General features: G+C 42.7%; 1 protein-coding gene across 5 annotated transcripts in view; it reads right to left on the bottom strand.

Annotated features, from left to right (window-relative positions):
- ZMIZ1 (zinc finger MIZ-type containing 1) overlaps positions 1-26,778 on the bottom strand; it is a 2,170,450-nt gene that overhangs the window by 249,583 nt on the left and 1,894,089 nt on the right. The gene's annotated exons all lie outside the window — the stretch shown is intronic.

Below are 26,778 nucleotides of genomic sequence, written 5' to 3'. Positions count from 1 at the left end.
TCAAACAGGGTCCATACAAAGCCTCAATGGTGTGACCCAGAAAATCTCATCAGTGCAGAGAGCATACAAAACGGGTTTTTGTTATTCCAAAATGTGCCGCATACAAGACAGAATGGAAGCAATGCTGCAAGAATATTTCGTTTTTTTCAGCACTGCTACCGAGGTCAACTGCTCTAAGGTATGTCTTGCTATGATTGCTAAGTGCCAAATACAAATGTGGGCATCAAAGCACTCTGGTATACTTGTCAGCTGTAGATTAAAAAAAAAGATGAGCATCAGTCTAGCTCAACATAAAAATCTGGTCAAAATCAAAAGTGCTGGTCATATTTTACTTTACTATTCTCATAAACTTGGAAACTTGCTTAAATAACAGATTTTGTTACTATGCATTTTTAATGGATATGAAGTCTGAAACCCAAATGCCTGTCATTATTTAGTGACTACAATACTTGCTCATTTCACAGAAAACCACAAGTTTTATGAGGAAAGTACAGTTGTGTAAGTTGAACTTCATAACAGTAGATGTTGAATCATCACCGCTGGAATAGCCTTAGCTACATGAGGTTATATCTTGCCAACAGTGTAACTGCCAGCCATCTTCCAAAGATTTTTATGCCATCTTCCACATGCTTAAACTGTCAAACAGCTTATGCTGAGCTGACTAAAAGACAAGTCTCGTTGCAAAGCCCTTCAGAGCTTTCCTCAGTAGAGAGGTTAAGCTCTGAAAGAACAATGCTAGGAACAACGACGACAAATAAATGTCCACACTCTAGCATGAAAAACACACCAAAAACAGGGGGGATGGAGGAAAGGAGCATTTACTGCAGTAGTGATCATTCAAATATCAACTGTTACAGTAAATTCAACTTACGCAGCTGCACTATGTTCATCATAATGATCACTGCTGCAGTAGCATTAGTTATATGGTAGATTACCATAGCTAACTACATTTGGGAGGTGGAAGGAGAAGAGTCCAGGCCCCTGGAGAATGGTTATAGCAAAGCTCAGTCTGGACCTAGAGAAGGAATCAAGCTTATAATGCTTTGTAAAGGTTTGTACAGAGGACCAAATAGCAGCTTCTAAAATACTTCTAGAATCCAACTCTTTCCAAAGAGCCAGAGATGAAGCCATGGCCCTGGTAGAGTGGGCCTTGACTCTGCCTAGAATATTTTTGTTATGGTAAGTATAACAAACGGTAATAGCCTTAGAAAACTATTTGGAAATAATCCCTTTTGACAGACTGTCCCTTCTTACCTTCACAAGAAATAAACATTGCACAGAAGATCTGAGAGATAATAGTTCTGTCAAGATAGTACCCAAGTTGTCTGAAGACATCCAAGGTATGGTGTATCCTTTCTCCCTTATTTTTAGATTAAGGAAAAAAAACAGGGAGACAAAAAGTTTGGCTTAAAGTAAGCTTGAATACAACTTTACGCATAACTCATAAAAGAAAGATTAGTTCTCAAAGAAACCCTGTCCCTATTGGAAATGAAATAGGGCTGACTTGCCATAAGAGCCTCCAACTCAGAAACCCTTCTTGCAGAGGTCAGTGCAATCAGTATAACTGTTTTCTATGTTAAGGACCTCACGTCAGCCAGATTAGCTGGTTCAAATGGAGCAAGTGTTAGCTTCTCTAACACAAAATTAAAACCCAAGAAAAGGCCTCTAAAGCAAACATCAAAAAGGTCAGAGTCATTGGACTCCTGGTCTGTAAAACCTGAAGGGGACTGGAGTCTGTCTCTCAGCTGGAGAAGGCTGGTTTCCCCTAATCAGTGTAATAAGGTCTTCAGCCAGTCTAAGCATTTGTTTTTGTGGCATGGGTGCCTGAGCATGCGCTTTGGTCATCAGTTTTCTAGACGTAGTGCATACTCTGGGCCTAAGAAACGTAGTAGTTTTGGTTAAAAAAGTTGTCGGTTTGATTCGAACAACGGTAGGAAGAAAAACTCTCTCAGAAGCTGGTGCCTACAAAGCGGCTCCGGACCCATCTAAGGTAGAGACATCCGCTGGCTCCATAGTCGAAGAAGCATCTCGTGGCATACCGGACTCCGAATGGGTCTCAGCAGAGGCCTGGCGAATCCAGAGAAGTGGGCATCAGGGGCTGCAAAGGCACCTCACTGAGTACCAGTGGACTGGCGATTAGGTTAACGGAAGCATTGTCAGCAGTTTTGGACCTATGCGGTTTGTCTGTCTTTATCTTTAAGTTTTTTCGGAAGATCGGTAGTCGATGGCCTACCGAAGCCATTTCAGAATACAGAGATTGAGAGCGAAACAATTTAGTGACAAAGATAGCCTGACGATGAATGGTTTGGGTGTTAAACAAGGCACAAACCGACAGCGAGGGACGTCGTGGTCTGGGCCTAAACAGGTGACGCAGTAAGAATGAAAATATCTGTGAGGTATTTGCTTTCCACAGGCAAAACAATTGTTAACTTTTTCTGACATCGGTTAGAGCAAGAAAAAAGGATCCTTAACGGGGTACTTAGCTTTAGAAGACTTCAGGATTATTCAACTTGAAAACGAAAAATTCAGGTAGTGGCCGACCGGCACTTGCGAACTGCTTCTGCTTCGGGCTCCTCCTCAGCAAGAAAGACTGATGCAATGGTGTCGGCTGCCTGTTTTTATACTCCTGACGACCTGACGTCATGGAAGAAGTGACAGCATCTAATGCAGAAATACTAAGTCTCTGGCATTCAGGCCAACTGAGGGATACCTGCAGGCAGATAACCCAAGTGTGATGACTGCAACAGTGAAACACGAAGAACATGATTAGTTCTCAAAAAACCCCTGTCCCTATTGGAAATGAAATAGGGTTGACTCGCCATAAGAGCCTCCAACTCAGAAACCCTTCCTGCAGAGGTCAGTGCAATCAGTAAAACTGTTTTCTATGTTAAGGACCTCAAGTCAGACAGATTAGCTGGTTCAAATGGAGCAAGTGTTAGCTTCTCTAACACAAAATTAAAATCCCAAGAAAAGGCCTCTAAAGCAAACTCCTTTCAAGAGTATTTTGACATGAGACTGCATTGAAAGAAGAGGATCCATGGGCAGACATACTGAAATGGCTGATAAAAGAACCTTGACAGAGGAATAAAGACCATGGGATAGTAGCTCACACAAATATTGTAAAACCATAGAACAACCAACCCTAAATGGGTGCTGGTTACGTTGGTGGCACCAACTAGAAAACATTTTCCATTTGCTAATATGCGATTTTCTACTAGCAGTTTTTCTTGTCTAAATTAGTACGTATTGCATGTCTTCAGAGGTGCCTAAAAGGAATTAAGAACCTCTCATCCCAGCTGTCAACTGAAGATGATTGATGGGCTATATCAAACACCCCTGTACTTGTGTGAGTAGATCCAGTCTGTGAGGAAGCTTGTGGTAATTGCTCCTGGCTATTTCCAAAAGAAGGGAGGACCACAGTTGTCTAGGCCAGAAGGGAGTCACCATAATGATCTTGGGGGATTCCTTCTGAATCTTCAGAAGTACCCTGGACATTAGTGGAAAGGGTGGAAAAGCATAAATGAACACTCCTGTCCAAAGAAAGGAAACCGCATCTGTCTTCCAGGTCTTCTTGCATGGACTCCTGGAACAGAATCCTGCCAGCTGACTGTTCAGAGAAGAGGCAGAGAGGTCTACTTGTTGTACTTCACAAACACAGATCACATATTGGAAGATTCTCCATTATCATTTCCATTTGTGAGGGTCTGCCCTGATCCTGCTCAGCTTGTCTGCCACACAATGTTGTTGTGTTGGAAAGTAGGATGCCTGTAGAGTGAATGTGTGCTGTGGTTATAATACCCCAAGCTAACATGGCTAGTCTGCAAAGGGGGATAAGACCTGATTCTCCCTTGCTTGCTGATGTACCACGACTGCAATATTGTCTATAACCACTTGAACAGGTTCTGGGGACTAGAGATGGTTCTGAGAGTTGACTGCCTTGATCAGGGCATCTCTTTGATACTTATGTGCTTGCATCTGTCCTCGGTATCCCACACCCCCTGTACTTTTATCCCCCCCTTGAAATTGCTCCCCAACTGAAGTCAGAAGAGGCTGAGGTGACTGACTGTTTTGGAGCAGGGAGGGAAGGATATCTGTCCTCCACCAAAATATTTCTCTTCTATCAAACTCCACCAATTGTGGTGATGAGACCAAAGAGACTTTAGATACAACTGTATCTTTCTCATGTGGAGTCTTGCCAGGAGTATCATGTAAATCATGGGTGCCATGAGACCCAAAATCCTGAGGTATTCCCTCACAGTGACCAAAGTCTGAGTGGAAAACCTGGGTTCTCATCCAGGAAAAAAGAGGTCATTGTTCCCCTCTACTCGACACTCATTAGACCCATTATAGAATACAACGACCCTTTTGGAATGTACCTCACAAGACATCTGCAGCAGCTGGAAGGGCCACAGAAGTACCTTACAAAGAGGATTACTGGCCTCAAGCAAATGCCCTACAGTGACCGTCTCCAAAAACTCCAGCTTTACTCCGTAGCATATCACCTCCTCCGAGGTGATCTCTGCCTAACATATAAAGCTATGTCAAACCCAGAGCTGTTGGACATGCTACACCTAAAGAAATCCCAATCCCTCCGAGGTACACACTCTAGGGACCTAAACCTTGTCACCACAATAAACAGGACATGGTGGAGGGATAGATTCCTGTCCCAGAGACTTCCCATACTCTGGAACAGGCTACCCATCTATGTCAAGCAAAGTTCTTCATTAGCACTCCAAGAAAAATCTTGATGAGTGGATGGGAAATAGGAAATGCACCCTGGGGATCACTTCTGTGTCTCTGCTCAACAGTGGCACAGGAAAATAACTTTCTTGGGTGGCGTAAGCCAGGGAACCTTGTTGGCTAGGCTTACGTAGGCCCTTGGGCCGATAGCCTAGTACCTACCTATGAAATAAAGAGCTGTTTTTTCATGTGGGTGTCTAGTTGACATCCGAAGAACACAATCCTCTGTAAGGTAGTCAAGAAAGACTTTTGAATGTTCTTTTGGAATCCCAGTTTGTGTAAGAGATCTTTCACCCAAGAGAGTTTACTGACACATTGAAAAATACTCTGCAAAGATAAGTAAATCACCTAAATATAGAAAAATGTGAATACCTCGCAGCCTAAGATGAGCTATAACTAGAGCTAGACCCTGTGAACACTCTTGGTGCAGTTGATAATCCAAAGGGTAAGACACAGAAAGAAAAATTTGATCCGGACACACAAAGCCTCAAGAAACATCTGCAGTCTGGATGAACAGGGATGTGATGATAAGCATCTTTTAAATCTAGTGTTATTAGCAAAACTGAAAGAGAAAGAAGAGATAACTGGGTGCAAAGTGACATAGGTTTGAATTTGGGCACCATCACATACAGGTTCAGAAAAGAAAGATCCAGAACTGATCTTCAAAGTATTCCTTTTTTGGCACTAGAGAACATCCTTGAATAAAAACCCAGCTCCACCTGGGAAGGAAGAACCAGTTCTACCACTCCTTGGGACAGCATGTGATGAAGAACAGGTTGAAACAAAGCAGTCTGAGTTGGAGGATGAGGAATGCCCTCATGGAAAGGAGGAATTTCCTCATATTGCCATATGTAACCTTGATGAATGACTTTCAGAACTAGTTTGTCTGAAACAATCTCTTGCCAAAGAGAAAATGAAGATTCAGATTATCTGGAAGAAAAAAGGTGCCAGATGGGAGGGGTGGGTCACAAGGTCTGTCCATGGTTTTGAGAAGTTTGAGGCTTCTTGGGGACTCCCTGATATCATTTCCATTTGTTTTTGTTGTTTGGAATTTTGTTGACTTGTTTATTCCGTTTTTTTTTTTTTTTTGCCAAAAATGGACAGAGAGAAAAGAAAATCCCTTGGACAGTTTCGAAAAGGAGGGCAAAAAATATCTTAGAGATTCCATGATCAGTTTACCCCTTTCGTCACACGTTTTGACCACCTCTGCAGAAGAGGGCCCAAACACTAAATATCTAGCCAAAGAAGAATTAAAATCTCATTTTTAATATTATCTGGGAGGTTCTGAGAATGTAGCCATACAAACCTCCTTAAAAAGTACCGGAGGCTGCAGCCCTGGAAGAAGTATTCATCAGAGTCACACACACACTGCAGAAAATTAGTAGTGACCTGAGCAATAGAAGAAATTAAGTTATTTAAAGCAAATTTTTTTCTCATAAGAAACTGTAAATAAAAACATTCTTTATACGTTCACAATTTGTCAGAATAAACTTTAAATTATATGCCTGACAATTCAAAATTCTGAAAATCTAAGCTGCAAAAGTATACCTATTTATTTTGTTTGTAACCGGGTAGCGTCTGGCTGGGCGAGAAGCCCTTTTTCAGCGGAGACCAGGGAACAAAAGCTCCAAAGTAGTTTACAAATAGCATTTACAAATGACATATACAAGTTACAATAATTATAGGACATAAAGGAATACAAAAAAACAAGTTCTTACTGTAGTGTTAAAATCAGCAGTAACAAAGTTAGACAGATTAAAGATATTTAGAAAATTATAAGCAATTGTCAGACATTTCAAACAATCAATTTTCCATTACTTTTTCTCCATGTTGTATATTTCGGCTTTTCCCGGTTAGGGGTCGCCACAGCGGAACTCCGGTCCGCTAATGATTGGCAGTAGATTTTTACGTACCGAGTTGCCAGCCCTGACGTACAACCTTCAACGAAGGTACGCCCACTCACGCATGTCTCCACACAGAAGACGCTTTAGCTGAGAATCGAACAGGACAATGTCTTACTGTGAGGCGACAACGCTACCGCAGCACCACCACTGCAGTCTTACCTATCAATAATTTTCACATCCTTATCAGAAAGAGTAGGATTGGAATTAAGAGTGTAGCAGCAATGGGATTAACTAAAGGTATAGCTGCTGGGTCAGGTTTGGGAATAGTGGATAAAAATTAAAATTTATTTATTTATTGACATTTGTTAACCGGGTTACTCCAGCTGGATTAGAAACCCATTTTCAGTGGAGACCCGAGAAGAAAAGTTCCAGTTAGAGATATACAACATAAATCAAGTTACATTCAGTGCAAGTTTTACAGAGATAAACAATTTACAGTTGGTTACATTCATTTAACATTTTGCAGCAAAAAAGATTCCATTTAGTCTAAGATTCCTATTTAGTCAACAATATGAGAAGGTTGTGAAGTAATGGTAAAACAAGGTCCAGGTACATCTAGAAATCTGCTAGCCATATGTAAAGAATAAATCCAAAAGAGAAAATCTGCTAGTCATATCTAAAGATAAAGCCAAAAGAGGGGTAAGATATATACATAATAGGAAGAGTAGAGGAGGGAATAAGAGTAGGATAGTATACCAGCATGAGACCTTGTATATGCAAAAATATTTACAGATGAATAATCTCCTGTGATTACAAAGTGTATTTGCTTTATACAAATCCCTCTAAGCCCTTTCTAATTTGTTAAACTTCTGCCGTAGCAGTCTCCGTTCAAAGACTGCTACTGAATCTGCAATAACAGAGCATCTCTCATCCACTAACTTCTGTGGATAAGAATTATACAAAGCATTTTAAGGAAAGCCACATCTTTGTATGGTCCAGAGGTAATGCCTTAGAGAAGGTTAATGAGCCTACCACCTTAAGCAACAAAAAGGGAAATCCACGTAGATCAACAAAGTGACATCTCTAGTGAAAGCTTAAGGGAAGGAAAGAACCTAGGGGCTCAAATCAAATCTAATGCTCCGGCCAGTAGTGAGCGTTCCTTCAGTGATGGCTACAAAGGTTAATTTGAATGAGAAGATCGAGGCGAGGGCTGGGATCCCCTGCTAAAATACAGCAGCAAGTGAGAGATTCTCATCAGGTAAACAGTATGGAACAGCTTGAATTAGAACAACCGTTTTTTTGTATGCTGCCTAAAAAGCTACAGACATTGGACTATCAGGGCACAGAGAGGCGTTTTTTTGAGGGGGAGATCATACAGTCGGAGTTAAAAGACCGGGTGGCAGCCGTCTGGCTATCAGGAAAACTGCAGGCAGCAATATACATATCATCTAAAGCAGACAGAACATGAGGAATGGGTGTGGGCCATGAAAAATCCTTCAGTAACAACTCATAGTATTTTTCTGAGGGACTGAGAAAGAGGGACTGAGAAACCTCTGTGTTCTCCCACTGAAAACACTGGCACATTCTAGGATTTTTTTTGACAGAAAAAACACAATAAAAAGCACTTTGAAATGCTATGCCATCCTTACAAAAGAAAAAAATAAAAATAATAAAACACAATTTCTCCACATAAAAAAAAAATATTAAGTTAGTTTACGCTAATTTTAAATGGACTGAAAAAAAGAGTGCTCTGTTTTAAAAGTAAGCTACAGTCTTGAGACAGTCCATTAAAACATAACATTCCTAGCTTTAGAATAACTTTCTTGAAAAAGAAAGTAATAAAACACCGACAAAATTAAGAAAATGGAAGTTTTCTCCCCCAAAGGGAACTTTATCTACCCATAAAAGGAAAGCACAAGCTGACTGTTGATCCTCGAAAGCCTATGAGGAGTGTACTCTTCGGTGGCAGTAAAGCTCTAAAGGGCTTCGCGCCTAAACAGTCAACCAGCTCCAGCTGAGCTGAATAAAAGACAAGGAGAAGGTGCCTTGAAGCTTTGGAAGCTGGCCAGCTGTTATACCCTTAGCAGAATATAACCCCATACAGCTAATGTTACTGGTGCAGTGATCACTATGATGAACATCACTAAATATGAGGCAAAATTCTGGACATTTCTATTACAATATTGAGAGCTGAAACATACAGACAGCATGCCAAGAGTAAAAACAGCTGCAACAATATGACGTTGTGACACTTTTTTGACTTTTTAAATCTGCACATATATGAATAAAGGGTCTTTGTAATTTTGAAATTCGACGCTCAGAAAGTACAGTTGTGTACCTACCATAAATGTAGATGTTCGAGTGTATTCACTGTTGCAGTCATTACACTTGGGTTATCCGCCGGCAGGCGACCCGCAGTAGGCCCAAGTTCCAAAGTCTTGGTCCGGCGTCGGTTGTTGTCACTTCTTCCCTGACGTCAGTGCGCCAGGGGTATATATGTTGCAACCTACACCATTTTCTTCAGTTTTTCTTGCCCCAGATGTCAGGTGCCCCCAGAAAGGAAGGCTGAAAAGATATAAGTAAGCCAAACAACAATGCATATAATACTATAAACATACCTTTCATCTACAAGCAAATACACCACATCGGTTGCGTAGAGTTGAGAAGTACAGAATAGTCCCAGCAAAGAGGGGGATGGTGGGTGGGTAACCTGGACTGCAACAGTGAATACACTCGAACATCTACATTTATGGTAGGTACACAACTGTACTATGTTCATCGTGTTTCACTGTTGCAGTCATTACACTTGGGTAGAATCCCAAAGCTGAGGTTGGGTGGCTGGGTCTAGATTGGATTAGGCGAGGCTAACAAGCCCTGCAGAACTGCGGTGGCAAAGCCTGCTCTAGATTTGGAGTAGAGAGGCAGGTGGTAGTGCTTGGTGAAAGTGTGCACTGAGCTCCAGGTTGCAGCTTCTAAAATGTCTTTGGTTGGTACCCCTCTGAGGAAAGCTGCTGCTGTGGCTGCTGCTCTGGTAGGATGAGGCCTAATGCCCTTAGGCACTGATTTGCCATGCTGTGCATAACAGAAGCGGATGCAGTGTCCTATCCATTTGGAGATTGTCTGCTTTGTAACTGGCTTTCCTTGTGATCCTGCAGCAAAAGCTACAAACAGTTGCTCAGTTTTTCTGAAGGCTTTTGTTTTGTCCAAGTAAAAGTGTAACTACCTGTGTATATCCAAAGCGTGCAGAAGTTTCTCCCCTTTATTCTGGGGATTTGGGTAGAAAGGAGGCAAATGAATGGTTTGGTTTAATGCCACATTGGAGACCACCTTTGGCATGAATGTGGGGTTTGTCTAAGAGAAACCCTGCCTTGATGAAAAATGAGGAAAGGTTCTACAGCCATCAATGCCTGTAATTCTGAGACTCTTCTTGCTGAAGTTATTGCTAGGAGCAGAGCAGTTTTCCATGACAGAAATTTAAGATCAACTGTGTTGGCTGGTTCAAATGGAGGCAGTGTTAATTTCTCTACAACAAAATTGAGGTCCCAAGCTGGTAGTGGTGCTCTTCTAGGGGGTCTTATATTCTTTGCCCCTCTGAGGTATTGTTGTAGTAGAGGATGTGAAAAAATAGGAGGATTCGCACTGTAATGAGCTGAAATGGCAGAGGCATGGATTTTTATAGATGAAAAAGATAGGCCTTTGTCCAACATCTCAGTCAAGTATTGTAAAATCTGAGGTATATTAGGGACCAGTGGGTCGAGTTCTTGTGCCTGGTTCCAAGCACAGAATCTTTTCCATTTTTCTGCATAAGATTTCCTAGTGCTTGGCCTCCTGGCTTCTAAAATTACATCCATTACAGCTTTAGAGAGAGTTGCAGTCTGAGTGGCTACATTATTCGCCATGCTGACAGGTGTAAGGTACTGAGCTGACTGTGCAGAATCTGATAGTTTTGCTGTGTCAGAAGATGAGGGATTAGAGGAAGAGGCCAAGGTGGGTCCTGAGTCAGAGTTTTAAGTATTGGATACCAGTGCTGGCGTGGTCAGACTGGTGCAATTAGGATCATTTTTGGTCTCTCTTGTCTGACTTTTAGAAGTACTTTGGTGAGAAGAGGTATCGGAGGGAAGGCATAGACTGTCAGGTTTTTCCAGCTGAATGATAGAGCATCCACTTTCCATGCTTGAGAGTGATAAGTCCTTGTGCAAAATGTCTGTAATTGGCAATTGTGAGATGAGGCAAATAGATCTATGTCTGGGCATCCCCACTCCGTTGTTATCATGTTGAACACTTGTGGATTTAGTTTCCATTCGTGAGGATCCATGAGATTTCTGCTTATTTCGTCTGCCAGTGTGTTTTTTGTTCCTGGCAGGAATTGTGCTTGCAGATCTACCTGGTAGGTCAGTGCTGTGTTCCACAAAGTCATGGCTTGTCTGCATAGGGGGTAGGAATGTGTGCCCCCTTGCTTGTTTATGTACCACATAACTGTGGTATTGTCCGCCTTTATCAGTAGTTGTCCTGGGTGTATTAGGTCCTTGAAGGCTGTCAGAGCATTTTGTATAGCTAGCATCTCTTTTTGATTGATGTGAAGATGCATTTGCTCCCTGGGCCATGTGCCCTGAATACATTTTCCTGCCATATGTGCTCCCCAGGCATAATCCGATGCATCCGTTGTTACTGTTTGCCTGGCTGTTGGTAAGGTGAAAGGCTGTCCCTTGTTGTAGTGACAGGCCTGGGACCACCATCGAAACTCCTGTTGTAGGCAGGGGATTAAGGTTATGATTGTCTCTAGGCTTTGACAATGCTGAGTCCAAACACTTTTTAGATACCATTGCAGTTTCCTCATATGCAGCTTTGCATATAGAATTAGTAGTATGCAGGATGCCATGAAACCCAGGGCCTGCAGAATTTTTCTTGCAGGGAGCTGGGTCTTTTTTGCCATCATTTGAAAGTAATGAGTCAGTTGCCTTTGTTTGTCTGGTGTGAGATAAGCCATCTGGGCAGATGTATTTAAGCTTGCACCCAGGAATATCATCTCTTGAGAGGGCACTAGTTTTGATTTATTTTCATTTACTGTGTACCCTAGGCAAATTAGTAACTTTTTTACAAACACCAGATGCTTTAGAAGAATGTCCTTGCTCTTTGCTTGAATAAAGCAGTCGTCCAAGTAGGGATATATCTGAATTCCTTTTTGTCTGCAAAATGCAATTACTGGAGCCAGGCATTTTGTGAAGACCCTGGGCGCAGTAGATAAGCCAAAGGGCAGTGCAGAGAATTGGTAATGCATTGAACCTGAATAAATCTGAGGTATCTTCTGCATGATTGTCTGACTGGGATGTGCAGGTATGCCTCCTTGAGATCCAAAGTAACTAGCCAAGCCTCCCTGTGCAGCATGGGCAGGAGTTGTTGTAGTGTTAACACTTTGAATTTTGGTACATCCAGGAAAGTATTTAGAATTGACAGGTCGAGTAGTGGCCTCCAGGACTTGTCTTTTCTGGGTACTAAGAAAAGTCTTGAGTAAAATCCTTGTCCCTGTTCTTCTTGTGGAACTTTTTGAACAGCTCCCATTTCCATAAGAGCAGCAATCTGTTTTTGTGCCTCTGTCCATTGGTTTTGTGGCAGGTTTGGCATGCCTTTTAGTTTTGGAAGTGTGTGGACGTGGAACCTGTACCCCTGAGAAATTATATTCAGCACCCATTAGTCTTGGGTGATCATGTGCCAACTGTTTGAGAAAAGTGCTAGCTTTCCCCCTAGAGGTGCTGTCAACTGGTAAGGGCTTGGCATTTGCAGAGGGAAGTCATTGTGTTCATTTCTTATAGGGTTGTGATTTGTCTTCTCCTCCGTTGGGGGTTGAAGCTCCCTATTGCCTAGGTCTGTAGGTGCCTTGGGGCTGAGATCTGCCTCTTGGGCGTCTGTATCTGCCTCTTTGTGGCCTGGCTGACACTGGAAAGGACCAATTTTTTGAAGGCCAGTTTCTACTAAATCTAGGTGGTTGAACCTGTAAGAAATCTTTCACCGTTTGCATTGACTTTGCTTTATCCTCCATTTTCTTTAACACCTCTTCTGCCTTAACACCAAATAAAGTATCATGCTGTAGAGGTGCATCCAATAACTTTACCTTAACATGGTCAGGTAAACTTTGTTCTTTCAATCAAGCATGTCTTCGAATGACTGAGCCTGTAACTGCGGCTCTACAAGAAGCCTCTAATGAATCAAAACCACATTGCAGAGTATGCTTTCCCACTTGTTCAACTGCATGCAATAATTCCTGCATTTCTTTACTGTCTGGACTTTCTGTATTTGTAATCATTTTCTGCTTTAATAATGACATGGGATACTGTTGATATTTAAGCATGTGAAATTGACAGTTTAAAGCTCTTACACCTAAAGTTGCAGAAGTGTAAACTTTTTTCCCCCATCTGTCCAGAGCTCTGGAATCCCTATCTGAGGAGACAGGATTTTTTGCAGTGGAAGCTTTAACCCCTTTAGGAACTTGAGAAATTGTTTCTGGGTCTGCAGTGGGTTTTTTGTAAAGGAATTTGAGAGTCAGGGACCCTGTAGTACCTGTCTGGCTTTACTGGTGCAGGGGGTAAAGAATCTGGAGACAGACTGGATTCAGTGAAGACATCATCTACAATATCAAGCACGGGGGGGGGGGGGGGGGCAGGGGTCTGTGCTGAGGCAGGAAATCTCTGAGCCTTTTCTTGGATTCTGAGTAATCCTGGCTCTCCCAGTGAAAATGCTCCCTCATGGTGTGCAGGGTTTCCCCAAAAGAATAATCCTCAGGTGAAGAGGCTGAAGCAATGGACTCTTCAGCATCAGAGTCCTCATAAGGAGGGAGAGAATAGCCCTGATCAGAAGAAGAATCAGAGGAAATGGAAACTTGATCAGAGGAATCATAATCAGTGTCTTGCCTAGGCCTTTTGACAGGAGGGGGATGGGAGCCCCTGATTAAAGTAATTAGGTCCTCGGCCATTTTTAGCATCTGTTTCTTTGGCATAGAAGACTGCTCTGGAGAATGCTGCACTTGTTTCCTTGTCTTTGACTTTGTCTTTGCTGCTGTAGTAGTCTTAATAGTCAGTTGTGAAGGTCTGAAGATGCCCTCAGAAGCCGGTGCCTGCTCTGCGGCTCCAGACCCATCTGAGGGCATAGTTTCCGTTGGCCCAATACCTTGAGTTTCCACAGGCCTCGGCCTCCACGTGGCTGTCGGTTGCGGCCTGTGGCTCTGACGTAGTGGGTGTCAGGGGCTGCGAAAGCGCCTCACTGAGAACCGGCGACTGGTCTAGAAGAGGCTTTGTTGTCGGTTTTGGACCTCGGATGCCTGTCTCTTTCTTTGTCCTTGCGTTTTTTATAAATAGCGGGCGTCAGCTGATCCGACGGCATTATATAGTTAAATCTTTGTCCAAAGTAATGTAAAGCAAATTCAAACCCACGTTTTATAGCGTGTTTATTGAATCTAGCACAAAACCGACAACTAGTAACGTCGTGATCAGGGCCTAGGCAAGGAATGCAGTTAGAGTGAAAGTCCTTATGAGGTATTTGCTTCCCACAAGAAATACAATTATTAACTTTTACTGACATCGGTCTGGAGCAAGAAGAAGTTTCCCCAACGGGGTTCTTAGCTTTATTGAAGACTTCGGTTCTGAAATTCAATTTCGAAAATCTCAGGAGTCGGCCGACCGGCACTTGCGAACTGCTTTTGCTTCGGGCACCACACGTCAAGAAAGACTGAAGAAAATGGCGTCGGTTGCAGGTAGCCCTCAGCTGGCCTGAATACCAGAGTCTTGGATTCCTGCATCAGATGCAGTCTCTTCTTCCATGACGTCAGGTCGTCAGGGGTATAAAACATGCAGCCGACACCATTACATCAGTTTTTCTTGCCCCAGATGTAAGGTGCCCCCACAATGGGAAGCAATTATATATTATGTTACACCTCCAACAAAAAGCAAATACACCAGAAAGCTTAAAACAAGAAAGAGAGGTAGAGTCAAGAGAAGTCAGGGGGCTGGAGGGAGGGAGGGTTAACCAGGACTGCAACAGTGAATACACTCTAACATCTACATTTATGGTAAGTGTACACAACTGTACTATGTTCTTCATGTTTCACTGTTGCAGTCATTACATTTGGGTTGATTCCCAAAGCTAAGGAAGGGAGGAGGAAGTTAGAGAGCATTAGGGCCAGCTATTAAGCAAAACTGCAGTGGCAAAACCAGCTCTGGATTTAGAACAAATAGGCATGTGGTAATGCTTGGTGAAGGTATGTACAGAGCTTAAGGTAGCAGCTTCTAGGATGTCCCTGGTAGGGATTCCTCTGAGAAAGGGTATAGAGGTAGATGCAGCCCTGGTGGAATGTGATCTTATCCCCAGTGGGGTAGGTTTTCCATGGTGCTTATAGAAGAAATGAATGCAATGGGCTATCCATTTAGAAACGGTTTGCTTTGAAATGGCCTTCCCCCTGCCCCTGCAGCAAAGCCAACTAACAGCTGTTCAGATTTTCTGAGAGGCTTAGTCCTGTCCAAATAAAATCTAAGTTGTCTGTGCACGTCCAAAGAGCGCAGTATTTGTTCTCCTTCATTTTGTGGATTTGGGAAAAAGGTAGGCAAAGGAATGGACTGATTTAGGGCCACACTAGACACCACCTTGGGCATAAAGGAAGGCTTGGTCCTGAGGGAAACCTTGTCAGCATGGAAGATAATGAAGGGCTCCACTGCCATGAGGGCCTTTAATTCAGACACTCTTCTTGCTGAAGTGATGGCTAGAAGGAAGGCCGTTTTCCAAGAAAGGAATTTCAACTCTGCTGTTGCAGCTGACTCAAAGGGGGGGGGGGGGAGACTGCACTTTTCCGATACAATGTAAAGGTCCCAGGCTGGAGTGGGAGCTCTCCTGGAGGATCTTAAATTTTTGGCCCCTATAAGGAATTGTTTTAGCAAAGGGTGAGAGAAGAGGGGTGGCTCAGTATTATAATGTGCTGAAATGGCAGAGGCATGAATCTTAATTGACAAGAAGGATAGGCCCTTGTGGAGCATTTCTGTTAAGTACTCTAGAATATGAGGTAAGCTGGGCATAGTTGTGTCCATCCCCTGAGCCTGGTTCCAGGAACAGTATCTTTTCCACTTTTCAGCATAGGATTTTCTGGTACTAGGCCTCCTTGCCTCCAGAATGCTATCCCGCACCTGTTTACTGAGGGATGCTAGAGGAGAGCTCATGGAATTAGCCAGGCTGCAAGGTTCAGGGTTTGAAGCTGAGGGTGCAGAATCTGGCCTGCCTGCTGGGACAGCAGGGAAGGGGTCTGAGGCAGGTGCCATAGGTGCAGCAGTGTCAGAATGCGCAAGAGGAGGTACCAGTGCTGGCGTGGCCAGTCTGGTGCAATCAGTATTGTTCTTGGCTTGTCCTGTTTGATCTTTAGTAGAACCTTCGAGAGGAGAGGCAGAGGGGGAAAGCCATAAACAGAGAGTTGCAGCTGGTTCAAATGGAGGGAGAGTGAGCTTTTCCAATACAAAGTTAAGGTCCCAGGCTGGAGTAGGGGCTCGCCTGGGGGGTGTCTTAAATTTTTAACCCCTCTGAGGAATTGCTTTAGCAGGGGGTGAGAGAAGAGGGGTGGTTCAGTATTATAATGTGCTGAAATGGCAAAGGCATGCATTTTAACTGACGAGAAGGATAGGCCCTTGTGGTGCATTTCTGTCAAGTACTGAAGAATGTGAGGTAAGCTGGGCACCATTGTGCCAATCCCTTGAGTCTGGCTCCAGGAACAGTATCTTTTCCACTTTTCAGCATAGGATTTTCTAGTACTAGGCCTCCTTGCTTTCAGAATGACATCTAGCACCTGCTTACTGAGGGATGCTATTAGAGAGCTCAAGGAATTAGCCAGTCTGCAAGGTTCATGGTTTGAAGCTGAGGGTGCAGAATCTAGCCCGCCTGCTGGGACAGCAGGGAAGGTGTCCGACGTAGGTGCCATGGCTCCAGCAGTATCATACTGCGCAAGAGGGGGTACCAGTGCTGGCGAGGCCAGTCTGGTGCAATCAGTATTGTCCTTGGTTTGTCCTGTTTGATCTTTAGCAGAACCTTCGAGAGGAGAGGAAGAGGGGGAAAGGCTTAAACCGAGAGGCTTTCCCCGGTAAAGGACAGGGCATCCACTTTCCAAGCTTGACTGTGGGGAGTCCTTGTGCAGAATTTGTCCAATTGGTAGTTCTGAGGGGAGGCAAACAGGTCTATCTCTGGAGCCCCCCATTTGTTCTTCAAGAAGTTGAATATTTTTGGTTCCAGTTTCCATTCGTGTGGGTCCATGAGATTTCTGCTTAGGTCGTCTGCCAGTGAATTTAGCTTGCCTGGCAGGAACTGAGCTTGTAGGTGCACTTGGTAGCTCAAGGCTGTGTTCCACAGAGCCATGGCTAGTCTGCAGAGAGGGTACGAGTGGGTTCCCCCCTGCTTGTTTATGTACCACATAACTGTGATGTTGTCTGTCTTTACCAATAATTGTCCTGGAAGGATGTGGTCTTTGAAAGCTGTCAGGGAATTCTGTACAGCTAACACTTCTTTTTGGCTGATATGCAGGTGCATCTGACTCAGGTTCCATTTGCCCTGAATGCACTGCCCTGCCAACTGAGCCCCCCATGCATAGTCTGATGTGTCTGTTGTTAGGGTTTGGGCGGCAAGGGGTAGAGTGAAAGGGAGCCCTTTGCTGTGGTAGCAGGCCTCTGCCCACCAAAGGAACTCTGTCTTTATACAAGGAATGATAGGAATCATTGATTCCAGGTCCAGAGAATGTTGACACCATAGGCTTTTTAGATACCACTGTAGTTTCCTCATATGCAGTCTTGCATATGGAATTAGTAGAATGCAAGAGGCCATGAACCCCAGGGCTTGCAAACTTTACCTTGCAGATAGCTGTGTCTTTGTGTCCAGTAGTTTGAAGTAGGTTGTCAAATAAACTTGTTTCTTTGGAGTGAGGTAAGCCATCTGGGAAGATGTGTTCAAGCTTGCTCCCAGGAATACAATCTGTTGGTAGGGTACCAGGTGAGATTTCTTTTTTGTTTATGGTGTACCCCAGTGAGGTTAGAAGCTTCTTTATGAATGCCAGATGTTTTAATAACAAGTCCTGGCTTTCTGCCTGAATCAGACAATTGTCCAGGTATGGGTATATCTGAATATTTCTCTGCCTACAAAATGCAATGGCTAGAGCTAAACACTCTGTGAATACCCTGTGCGCAGTAGATAAGTCAAAGGGAAGTGCAGAGAGCCTGCCCTGAAGCGTAGGTATTTCCTGCAAGATTCCCTTATTGGAATGTGCAGGTAAGCTTCCTTTAAGTCTAAGGTGTTTAGACTACAGAGGTCCAGGACAGAATGCCAGGAACTGTCTTTTCTGGGTACCAGAAAAAGTCTTGAATAAAAACCTTGTCCCCTTTCTTCTGCTGGGACAGGTTGAATAGCCCTGATACTTAGAAGAGAGATAACCTGCTGTTGAGCCTCTGCCTACTGGTTTGGGGGTAGGTCTGGCCAACCATTTGGGGTTGATAGGGTGTGGAAGTGGAATCTGTATCCTTGGAAAACTATTTAAAACCCATTTGCCCTGGGTAATAAGTTCCCAGTTTTTTGCATGCAGGGCGAGCTTTCCTCCTAAGGCAGCAGGCAGTTGAGCAGGGCTTGGAAGGGTTAAGGTTGTTATTGTGACATTTTTCCATAGGGGGGTGTCTTACTACTTCCTGCTTTGGAAGTGGGAGCCCCCCACTGCTTAGGCCTGTGCGTAGCCTGAGACTGTAACCTAGGTGGTCTGCTGCTCCTGGGTTTGGACTGAGAAGGCCTGGAAGAGACTGGAAAGGACCAATTCTTTGAAGGCCAATGCCTACTAAATCTGGGAGGCTGTACTTGCAGGAAATATTTAACAGTTTGCATAGATTTGGCTTTTTCCTCCATCTTTTTGAGGAATTCTTCTGCTTTGTTGCTAAACAGGCGGTCTTGGTTTAAGGGAGCATCCAGTACTTTAGCTTTGAAATGATCTGGCAAGTTTTGCTCCTTAAGCCAAGCATGCCTTCTAAGTACAGACCCAGTGACAGCAGCCCTGCAAGATGCTTCTAAAGAGTCAAAACCACACTGCAAAGTATGTTTACCAACTTGTTCGGCAGAATGCATTAAGTCCTGTAATTCTTTGTGTTCAGCACAGTCAGGAATCAACATAATTTTCTGTTTGAGTAGTCCCATAATATGCTGCTGGTACTTTAACATATGAAACTGGCAGTTTAAAGCCCTAATGGCCAAAGTAGCAGAAGTGTATACCTTCTTACCCCATCTTTCCAAGGCTCTAGAATCTCTGTCAGAAGGGGTAGGATTTTTGGCAGCAGTAGCCTTAATGCCTTTTGGTCCTTGGGAAATGGTCTCTGGATCCGCACTAGGATTTTTGAAGAGGAACTTGTGAGAGTCAGGTACTCTAATACCTGTCAGGTTTTCTGGGAGCTGGAGGTAAAGTGTCTGGGGACAGGCTAGATTCCAAGAAGGCATCATCTACAATGTCCAGAACAGGAGGGATAGCTAAAGGCCTGTGTTGAGGAAGGAGTAAGAATTCCCTAAGCCTCTTTTTGGAGTCAGAGTAATCCTGGCCTTCCCAGCGGAAATGCTCCCTAAGAGTGTGCAAGGTTTCACCAAAAGAAAAATCTTCTTGAGGGGAAGCAGAGGGAATGGAATCCTCTGCTTCAGAATCCTCATAGGTAGATAAGAAGAAACAGAAATATCAGAATCCTGATCAGAAGAATCAGAAGGAAAATCAGTTCTAGGTCTCAGAGTGGGAAGGCTGGCTTCCCCTAATTAAAATAATAAGGTCTTCAGCCATTCTAAGCATTTGTTTTTTAGGCATATGGGCCTGACCATGCGGTTTGGACGTGGATTTTCTAGGTGTGGGTCGAGTTTTAGGCCTGGATGAAGATGATGGCGTTGGTTTAAAATGTAAATCTGTAAGCCAGAATACACCCTGAGAAGCCGGTGCCTGCACACGAAGAAGCCTCTCGCGGTATACCGGACTCAGAATGGGTCTCAGATGCCTGCGAAACTGAAGTAGCGGGTATCAGGGGCTGCGAAAGTGTCTCACTGAGTACTGGCGAACTGGCGACTAGCTTAACGGAAGCATCGTCGGCAGTTTTGGACCTATGCAGTCTGTCTCTGTCTTTATCCTTAAGTTTTTTCGGAATATCGGTAGTCGGATGGCTTACTGAAGCCATTTCTGGATAGTTATACCGTGTACCAAAATAATTTGTTGCAAAAATAGACCGACGACGAATAGTTCAGGGGTTGAATAAGGCACAAAACGAAATACGAATAGAATACGAATAGAAGCGGGGGACGTCGTGGTCTGGGCCTAAGCAAGGAATGCAGTACGAAGGAAAATCTTTATGAGGTATTTGCTTTCCACAGGTAAGACAATTGTTAACTTTTACTAACTTCGGTTAAGAGCAAGAAAAAGGATCCCCAAAGGGGTACTTAGCTTTTTTTGGAAGACTTCGGTTCTGAAACTCGAAAACGAAAATTTCAGGAGTCGGCCGACCAGCACTTGCGAACTGCTTCTGTATCGGGCACCGCGCAACAAGAAAGACTGATGTAAGGCATCGGCTGCATGTTTTATACCCCTGATGACCTGATGTCATGGAAGGAGAGACAGCATCTGATGCAGGAATTCAAGACTCTGGTATTCAGGCTGGCTGAGGGCTACCTGCAGGCAGATTACCCAAATGTAATGACTGCAACAGTAAAACGCAAAGAACATCATCGGGATTGTGGAATTTTGAAATTACAAAGTGGATCCATGAATAACACATGTGCTGTACATGCTTCAAAAGCATGCAAGGTAAAAGCAGAGGGAAAAACATTAAAGTTTATTTATACAAAGGCATTATTTAAAAAATGTAAGCAATTTCTTTTTTAAATAAAGAGTTGCCCTCTTGATCAAACCTCACCAACCATGGGTAGATCTAAAGAAGAATGACATATTAACTAAGTAGAAATTCAGCTTCAGTTCATAGAGTGTGAAATTATACATACAGAGTACAAATACTTGGATAATTACAAAAAGCTGAAAAACACTGTCAACAGAAAAAGTTTTCACAAGTCGCAGTTCACAGAGATAACGTTTAGGCACACAGAGTACACTAACTGGTACAGAAACGACTAGATAATATAGCCTAGGCAAAATATATTAGTTCTTTCCTTTAAAAATAGATTTTACTAATTCCCTCTCTGAACACAAAGTATGATGGTGGTGGAAGGAGGGACTGACTACTTCAGCATGTGGTTGTGCAGGACCAGAATAAAATTTATTTAGGTAGTCTTAGTAGTCACTCCAATGAAGTGAGATCTCAACTTAAGAAAGTGAACCCCAGGAAGGCTGTTGGTCCTGATAAAATACTGGGCAAAGTACTTAAAGGCTGTGCAAACCAACTATACTTAGTTCTAACTGATATTTTCAGTACCTCCCTTATTCTTGGTAAAGTTCCCTCTTGCTTCAAGGTGACGAATATTGTCCCTCTCCACAACAAAGCTAATCCAGTCTGCCTGAATGACTACAGACTGGTTGCTCTAACTTCAAATGTCATGAAATGCTTTGAGAGACTAGTTAAAAGGCATCTGTCAGCTAACCTTCCATCTACCTTCGACCCTCTACAATTCACTTATCAGGCGAACAGATAGACTGCGGATGATATTTCAATGGCACTCCACCTCTCACGTGATCATCTGGAGGGAAGAAACACCTACTTGTGGCTGTTGTTTATTGACTTCAGCTCGGCATTCAGTACACTGCTTCCAATGAAATTTACTGACAAGCTTGTACATCTTGGAGTTAGCTAGCTCATATGCAACTGGATCCTTGACTTCTTGATGAACAGACTGCAGAATACATGTGCGGTAACAACACCTCAGGATGCATCATACTCAACACCGGTGTTCCTCAGGGTTGTGTGCTAAGCCCTCTGTTGTTCACCATCCTCACCCATGACTGTTCTGCAAAATACAACACCAATCACATCATTAAGTTTGCAGATGATATTACGGTTGCGGGCATCATCAAAGGGGAGAATGAAAGAGCTTATAGAGATGAGGTTTACTCACTGATTGACTGGTGTGCTAAGAACAACCTTGACCTGAATGTCAATAAAATAAAAGAGATCATTGTAGTCTTCAGGAAAAGGTCAACAACACACTCACCAGTCCTGATAAATGGTGAAGAGGTGGAAAGGGTCAAATCTACAAAGTTTTTGGGGGTGCACATTTCGGAGGATCTCTCTTGGACTGTGAATACTGAACAGTTGGTCAAAAAAGCACATCAAAGCCTCCACTTTCTCAGAAGGCTCAAAAAAGCAAAGCTCCCACCTACTGTTCTCAGCACATTCTACACAGGAGCAATTGACAGCATCTCACTAGTAGCTTCACAGCTTGGTTTGGGAACAGCAGAAAGAAAGAAGTTACAGAGAGTGCGAGTTGCCAAAAAAATCACGGGCACCACCTTACCATCAATACAGGATCTCATCACAGCAAGAAGCATTAAATGTGCATCCAAAATAATTTGTGAACCCTGCACATGGCTGGTTTACACAACTGTCTTCGGCAAGAGATCTCAGAGTATCAGCTGCAGGACCACCAAATACTTAAACAGCTTCTACTCAACAGTGTTGAGCCTTATAAACTCTGATACCAGCCACCGATTATTTAGTCAGTAATCATTCACAATACATAGTTCAGCTGAAAACTGTGCAACATCTTTTTTTCTTTTATTCTTTGATGTAGCATTATATTTTCTTATTCATGTGCAATTGCCTGCTGTTTGTCTGATGCAGATGAACAAAGAAGGACAATCTTAACACGTGCAATCTTTTACTGTCATGCTGCTAAGTACAGTATTCTTCTTATGACTGAGGGGGGGGGGGGCTTGTGTGTTTTTGCCGTTATTGATTTATTTATTCTTCTGTGGGTCTTCTTGAACATCCTTTTTTAAACTGAAATGTTATACTGCTGTTCTTGTTATCCTTGCTTCCTATGACTGAAATGTTTAGCTGTTTTTGTTATCCTTGCTTCCTATGATTGAAATGTTTAGCTGTTCTTGTTATCCTTGCTTCCTATGATTGAAATGTTTAGCTGTTCTTGTTATCCTTGCTTCCTATGATTGAAATGTTTAACTGTTCTTGTTATCCTTGCTTCCTATGATTGAAATGTTTAGCTGTTCTTGTTATCCTTGCTTCCTATGATTGAAATGTTTAGCTGTTCTTGTTATCCTTGCTTCCTATGACTGAAATGTTATACTGCTGTTCTTGTTATCCTTGCTTCCTATGACTGAAATGTTTTGCTGTTCTTGTTATCCTTGCTTCCTATGATTGAAATGTTTAGCTGTTCTTGTTATCCTTGCTTCCTATGATTGAAATGTTTAGCTGTTCTTGTTATCCTTGCTTCCTATGATTGAAATGTTTAACTGTTCTTGTTATCCTTGCTTCCTATGATTGAAATGTTTAGCTGTTCTTGTTATCCTTGCTTCCTATGATTGAAATGTTTAGCTGTTCTTGTTATCCTTGCTTCGTATGATTGAAATGTTTAGCTGTTCTTGTTATCCTTGCTTCGTATGATTGAAATGTTTAGCTGTTCTTGTTATCCTTGCTTCCTATGATTGAAATGTTTAACTGGTCCTAGGGACCCAGGTTGACAGTAACCTCTCATTTGACACTCACATTGCCAAAGTGGTTAGGAAGACCTTCTATATTACTCACCTTATCATGAAGGGTTTCACATCTAGATCAAGAGAGGTCATTGTGCCCCTGTACTCTTCTCTTATCAGGCCAATGATTGAGTACAATGCCCCATTTGGGATGTATCTCACCCGACACCTGCAGCAGTTGGAAAGACCCCAAAAGTTCCTCACCAAGAGGATAAAGGGTCTTAAACATATGTCATATGCTGCCCGACTGAAAAAACTCCAGCTCTATTCAGTCGCATACCGCCTACTCAGAGGTGATCTGTGCCTGACGTACAAGGCCATGTCCAATCCTGAATTAATGGACATGCTCCACCTCAGAAAATCCAAATCCATCAGAGCCACGAGAACAAGTGACTTAAACCTCAACACAGAAATAAATAGAACGTGCTGGAGGGACAGATTCATAACCCAGAGGCTCCCTACACTCTGGAACAGAATCCCAGTCCATGTTAGGCAGAGCCCCTCACTGACTCTATTCAAGAGAAATCTCAACGAGTGGATGGGAGATCGTAGGTTTACCCCGGGGGTCATCTCTGTGTCACTACTAGACAGAGGCATAGTAAACTAAACCCTAAAAGGGCGTAGTATTCTCATCCTAAGGGGTGGTGTAAACCACATACACTCTGGCTAGGCTTATAAATGCCCTAGGGCAGATAGCCTAGTACGAACCTATGAACCTATGAACTGTTCTTGTTATCCTTGCTTCCTATGATTGAAATATTTAGCTGTTCTTGTTATCCTTGCTTCCTATGTACTCTCTGGTGAGTTGATGCTCGGAATTTCATTTAGGTTGCAATTCTGTAGTCCTAAATGACAATAAAGTTTAGTTTGACTTTATTAGTAGTAGTTTGATGCTGGAGAGGTCAGAGGTAAATCTAATTTGCAGAGGGATAGAATTCCATGTTTTAGCAACAGAACAAGAGCACAGACTTTGACTTCTGGGGTTTCTATATGCTGAGAAGATGTTGTTCATTAGATCGAAGTAGTTTATTAGGGTGACAGGAATGGAGAACAGCAGTAAAAGCAGGGCAGTCACTGACTTTCTGAATAATGTTAGTGTGACGCCCGTGCACTGGCCCAGCAATTAAGGAGCCTCAATCCTCACCACTAACACCAGTGAGGGGCATCCATATAGGGAAAGCATAATGAATACACACACAGTAAAGGACAATGTCCCTTAAGAGCACACAGAGATAACAGTCAGTCTGGGTCTGGTTTCTCCTTTTCTCTCCATGTCCCCAATAAGACTCCCCACTGGCACAGCTATAGTGTCCAGATCTCAGCCTAGTGGGCAAGCTAAAACCTCCAGCACCCTCTCTGTCCAACCAATGCTTCATGTCCCTGCCCAAGTAGCTAACACACACACACTTTGAGATCAGAGTTTATATAACCATACAGACACTCATGGGGAAGGCTAGCATAGGTTCTTCAGCTGTACCCCTTTTACCCAGACTATACGGTAGAAATCACTGCCACCACCCAGCTAATATTTATCAGCTACTCACAGGCCCTTATGAAAGGGTGTCCAATTATACTGTGCAATATTATTATCCAAATGGTAAGTGCAACCAAACATTCAAGACTTATTTGGAGTGACTTGGTACAGTATCACTACGTACATGCAATGTACACTTAGAGCTTAAATTATCTCTACACAAAACAGCCACAGCTGAAAGGTTTAACAATATTTAATAATAAATAATAAAACACAAGACAATACTTCTTACTACACAGTGCCAGTCAAGAGTACAGAGATCACAGATAAATACTTACAATAATACAGTAGAAAAGGTCTGACATCAACACAGAAAAAAAACTAGTCTAATCTTCCTATTTCCTAGCTATATCTAAGAGAAAAACAGTTCTAAAATCCTGCTTACATATAGACGCAGGCAGAGTGGTGAGTTGGATGTTCTTAAGACAAATGCTCTCATGCTCTCATTCTTTCTGTCCTTAAATTGATAACACAGTACCACTGATTCATTTCAGATTACATCATTTCTTTCTGGTTCCCAGGCTAACAGACTCTCAGAGGTTAACAGTCCTTTATCTTGCAGCTGGTCAGGAAGCCAGTGCAATAAAAGAAATTATGCATGCAAATTCTAGCCATTAACTCTGGCCTTAAAACAATAGGCAGAATGCCTTTATCTAGACTTCTCGGCTCCGAGTTTTGACATCAAAGAATTGACTTATCAGCCTTGTTACAGCAGAGTGCACTGTTGTTAAATTTTTGCAGTTCCACATTTAACACCATTTTTCCCATTTAAGAGAACAAGCCTGTGGCTTATATTAATATTTACAAATGACAGAATTTTCTACAAAATTCTATCTGGCTAGGCTGGCAACCTTCACCTATCTTCACAGTTAGTATGCAGATAAGATGTATGTAATCTAAGCGGTGAGGCACTTTGAGCCAATTCAAAGCCTTAAGAGCAATACAAAGGTAGCTACAGTACTGTTTGTTTATGGCAAATTTTACAACCTTATTATAGCACACTTTCAGCTATTTTTACCTGTAGCCTAAAGGTTGGTTAGGATGGGAGCACCAGACAAGACAAATGGAAGAAGCTACGTAGTGGCAAGAATGGCTTTGGTGGTACTGCTAAGAAAAATGTTATGCCCGTAGAGCATTCCTAATTTTTGGTGAATCTTTTTATGTCAATTTGGAACATGCAGGTCAAATTTAAGGTTATCATCAATAATCACTCCAAAGTATGGGAGACTACTTCAATTTTTGTTTTGTTTAGTGAAAAGATTTTGAAATTCACTTTATCAGGCATGTATGACTTGGGGAAAAATAGCAGTAACTTTTTTTTTTCGGTAGTGACTGGGCATTATAGGGCCATTAATCAACTAAAGAAAAAGCTTCTTGTGTGACAGAGGAGTTGTGGCAAGTTATTAGATGCATATAAAAGCATGGAATCATCAACACATCATAAAAGAGATGCTGGACCTACAAACGTGTAAAGGTCATTGATAAAGACATTAAAGAGGAAGGAACCAAGAATAGAGCCTTGGGGTACACCAGTGGAGTCTAACAAGTAGGGAGAAAGAGTACTCTGGAGCCTGTCAGTTACTCAACCACAGTAATGAAGAAGGGATAGTCCAAGTTGAGATAATTTATACAGGAGGTTAAGGGGAGAAACTGGATCAAAGGCTTTTGACAAGTCGAAGAATAAGGAGGGAACAAGTTTACCAAAGTCCCTGTATTTCTTTATCGTGTCAGTGAATGACAGGAGGGCAGTAGTTTTACTGCTGGTTAGGTGGATGCCATGTTGGCTGGATGTTAAGAGCCATTCTTGAAGATAGTGGAGGAAGTGCTTTTGTCTTAGTATGCATTTTCTGAAAAATAAGTACGAAAGTCTAATGTCTGTCATTATTGACCAGCTATAATTCTCAGTGACACACACACACACACAACACACACACGCACGACACACACACACACGACACACACACACACGACACACACACACACGACAC

The sequence above is a fragment of the Protopterus annectens genome, chromosome 14.part0 (genome assembly GCF_019279795.1).
Source record: "Protopterus annectens isolate FY-2018-M chromosome 14.part0, PAN1.0, whole genome shotgun sequence".
Taxonomy (NCBI): Eukaryota; Metazoa; Chordata; order Ceratodontiformes; family Protopteridae; genus Protopterus; species Protopterus annectens.
The sequence above is the reverse complement of the archived record's forward strand: the minus strand, read 5'-3'. Positions and strand labels throughout refer to the sequence as shown.